The 4065-nt window shown below is 42.8% G+C and overlaps 1 pseudogene; it reads right to left on the bottom strand.

Moving 5' to 3' along the window:
- Positions 1-2870: 2870 nt before the first annotated feature.
- LOC131820865 (cytochrome c oxidase subunit 8A, mitochondrial-like) lies at positions 2871-3074 on the bottom strand (annotated as a pseudogene).
- Positions 3075-4065: the final 991 nt, after the last annotated feature.

Raw genomic sequence — 4065 nt, 5'->3', positions numbered from 1 at the left:
CACCCAGGTGTCCTGCAAAAACGCCACTTCTAAATGAAACCTGGGGAAGAAATAGGGAGGAGAGAAAATAGAAGAAAAGGAGAATGAGTTTGGAATATGTCTTTCTTCTCAGATTGATCTTTTTCTGATGAAGAGAAAAATTGCTATTCAAGTCAGCTCCCACATAGGGCTAGAGATTTGGGACTTTGAAATGGGGGAAAGTAAGGGATGAGAAGAGATAAGGCAGAAAAGAGGAGTGAGTGAAGATAAGGAGTAAGTGAGTGTAGGTGCAGGTGTGGGAAGTTAGTAGCATAGAGTGATAGGAGTAAGCGCAGAAAATAAAGAGTAGGAGGGGACATGTAGAGCAAGGAGGGGGAAGTGTTGAGGAAGGAGCTCTAAAGTTTTAGTCTCAGAGCAAGTGCTGTACGTTTGTGCCACTGTAACTCAGAAGTATGTGTATCTGTGTGTGTGTGTGTGTGTGTGAGAGAGAGAGAGAGAGAGAGAGAGAGAGACAGACAGACACAGAGACAGAGAGACAGAAACAGAGACGGAGATAGACCAGATGGACAGAGACGAGATGAAGAGAGTTTCAAGTCTGGCATCCCAGAATTCAGAGGTGCTCACTAGCACACTCAGAGGTTCAGATGTATATTCAAGAAGTAAAACGTGAGAAAATGAGTTAGATGAGTCTGCATTTTCTTAAAGATTTATTTATTTGTGTGAGATAGTGTATGAGTTGGGGGAGGGGCAGAGAGAAAGAGAGTGGAGAGAGAGAGAAAGAGAGGGGAGAGAGAGAGAAAGAGAGGGGAGAGAGAGAGAAAGAATCTTAGGCAAACTCCCCACTGAGTTCAGAGTCTGATGCAGAGTCCAAACCCATGACTTTGAGATCATGACCCTAGACAAAGCCAAGAGTCAGAGAAGTGTTGACTTCTGATTGAGCCACCCAGGTGCCCTGAATCTACAGTTTTTGATTAGACATTTCCACTTTGGATTTGTCTCGAAAACTTCCAAAATGGAGGAGGTTGGGTGGCTCAGTTATTAAGGGACCGCCTTCTGCTCAGGTCATGATCCCAGGGTTCTGGGATCGAGCTCCACGTTGGGCTCTCTGCCGGCGAGAAACCTGCTTCTCCCTCTCCGTCTCCTCTTGGTTGTGTTCCCTCTCTCACTACTTATCTCTCTGTCATATAAATAAAATCTAAAAAAAAATTCCAAAATGACATAAACCTGATCAGAGAATTAGTGATGGAAAATATTCCATTTGTAAATGCAGCCATAACTTTCTAGAGAGGAAGGTGTTTAGTGTTTGTTCAGACCAGCAACTCCCTCTAAATCCCCTCAGCGAAGGAATTCAGAGGTGGAGAGTAGGCAAGAATATGCAATATGGACCTGTCAGGTATTTTTCTTCTTTAATGCAATAAGGATAAACTTGGCTTTCTCTTAGATTTTCTTCTCCTTACTATTCCTACCCAGGATGCCCCTACCTTCAGCTCTAGAATTCCAACTCAGATACTTGGACAACTTTGTCTATAAGAACTCCAGCCCAGAATCATGCTGCTCCAGGGCATCTTTCTGGAGACCAACTGTATTTCATTTTACTTCTCTCCTTCACATTTGGGTCAGTGGGAGATGGCAACACTAACAGTGTGAAGAGCAGCAATGGAGGCAATGGAGAAAAACACAGAAGGAGGCTCCTTTCTCATACCAAGTCCACCAACATACACACAGGCCCTGGCCTCTAAGAGCAGAGCATTTATTATCCATACCTGAGAAGTCAGAAATGGTGAGCTAAGAATTTGAGCATTTTTCTTTCTCTTCCTATGTTACTAAACTTTCTAAGTTTATGGTTTTATGCTCTTATTGGTTATTTCTTATGGAAGCAGAAACCCCCTGAGAGGATCCATCCCTTCATATCTCCTGATACTTTTCCATCTGACTACATCTTCTTTTAGCTTGGAAAGGGTAGAACTGGGTCTCCTGAAATTGTCACTATTGCTCAGTACTTTAGGGAACACCCCACTTGTGTTGCTCTTTAGGTCTTCTTTTCTCTTTTCCAAATTATTCATTTATTTCTAAAGTCAAAAGTATGACCTTCCGAGATTTCATTTGAGTTCATCTCTTCCTTTCCTCAAGATGATCCCAAGGGTCTCTTTTCCAAAACTGTCAAACAACTCAGCATCATGGTCTAGTGGTTCTGAAGTCATATTTTCCCCATTCCCCCCAAACCTCTGTTGTGTTTTCTTGCTTCTCTTTCTTAGCTGTTTTTCTCCTACCTACCACTCCTCCCAGTTTAGGTTCTCTGGGATATGCATGATAAAATGAAGAGGAAAGCTAGATGCAAGGCAGAATATTGCTATCATTCTCTAGCCTGGTAACAGCTAAATTTCCATAAATGGATGTATATGTGTTCATTTATGAAGGGTAGTATTTGGATCTTAAATTTTGATATTTTCCCAAATAAGTGGATGCAAGAAGAGGAGCCATTAAATGGCAAATGTATCTTATTTTTCAATAAAATACATTGTAGCTTTACCACTACTGTAGCGAGTCTGTCAGTTTGACTGATGCTATTTTTATAGAAACTCATACAATTTTCATTACTGGTAAGAAATAAGAAGGCAAAGAGGCTGAATAGAGTCCATTTTATTTTTTTCAAGGGTTTGAAAAGCCTTTATTGTTACAAGGAGGACCCTAACAAGCAGGGACTTATAAACAAAATATATAGTCCCAGGATGTCACCATGGAGAAATCAAGAGGCCATGATTACAGAATAGGTCACTGTAGTTGAAGGACATGATCCAGGGAAGGCCAGCCAAGAATGCAGCAGACATGATCAGGACAGGCCAGCGGTGGTGAGGTCACAGGGTGAAAGGACAGAACAGCTCTCTTCACTCTCACTTCTTGTAGCTCTCCAGATGTAACAGAACGCAGCCCAATGGCAGAAGGAAACACAGGAAGCAGGAAGTGAGCCCAATGGCAACATCCATGGTCCTGAGCTGCTCTCATGGTGGCTTGGAATGGATCTAGGCACACAGCACCAGGAGCCTTCAGGCTAGGCCTGCCAGGCCCCTCAGCAGCAGTTGTGTCAGTATGGACATGACCACACAGAATGATTGCAGACAGTGGTCACAGGAGCCCAAGATTGGGGACCATTTCTTTATTAAAGAGTTCCTGCTTTGTGCCAGCCGCTGGGACTGGAGTCAAAGATACATTCAAATATGAATAAACCATGGTTCCTGCTTTCAAAGATACAGCACTGTAAGCATCCTAAAAATAATGCTGTTTAATTTTTTTCAAGATTTATTTATTTGAGGGGGGAGGGGCAGAGGGAGAAAGAATCCTGAAGCAGCCTCCTTGCTGAGTGTAGAGCCTAAGCAAGTCTTGATACCAGAACCCTGAGATCATGACCTGAACTGCAATCAAGAGTTGGCTGTTCAGCCACTTTGGAGAGCAGTGTGGAGATTCCTCAAGAAATTAAAAATAGAGCTTCCCTATGACTCTGCCATTACACTACTGGGTATTTACCCCAAAGATACAGATGTAGTGAAAAGAAGGGCCATCTGTACCCCAATGTTTATAGCAGCAATGGCCATGGTCGCCAAACTGTGGAAAGAACCAAGATGCCCTTCAACAGACGAATGGATAAGGAAGATGTGGTCCATATACACTATGGAGTATTATGCCTCCATCAGAAAGGACGAATACCCAACTTTTGTAGCAACATGGATGGGACTGGAGGAGATTATGCTGAGTGAAATAAGTCAAGCAGAGAGAGCCAATTATCATATAGTTTCACTTATTTGTGGAGCATAAGAAATAACATGGAGGATATGGGGAGATGGAGAGGAGAAGGGAGTTGAGGGAAATTGGAAGGGGAGGAGAACCAGGAGAGACTATGGACACTGAAAAACAACCTGAGGTATTGGGGAGGGCACGTATTGCATGGAGCACTGGGTGTGGTGCAAAAACAATGAATACTGTTACACTGAAAAAAAAAAGTTGGCTGCTCAACTGACTGAGCCACCCAGGTGTCTCAATTAGAAATAATTTAAAAAATGCTAGAAGAGAAGGAAACAATTTCTCGTGATG

Source organism: Mustela lutreola, chromosome X (genome assembly GCF_030435805.1).
Source record: "Mustela lutreola isolate mMusLut2 chromosome X, mMusLut2.pri, whole genome shotgun sequence".
In the NCBI taxonomy this organism is placed as follows: Eukaryota; Metazoa; Chordata; class Mammalia; order Carnivora; family Mustelidae; genus Mustela; species Mustela lutreola.
This window is presented reverse-complemented; position numbering and strand designations above follow the sequence as displayed.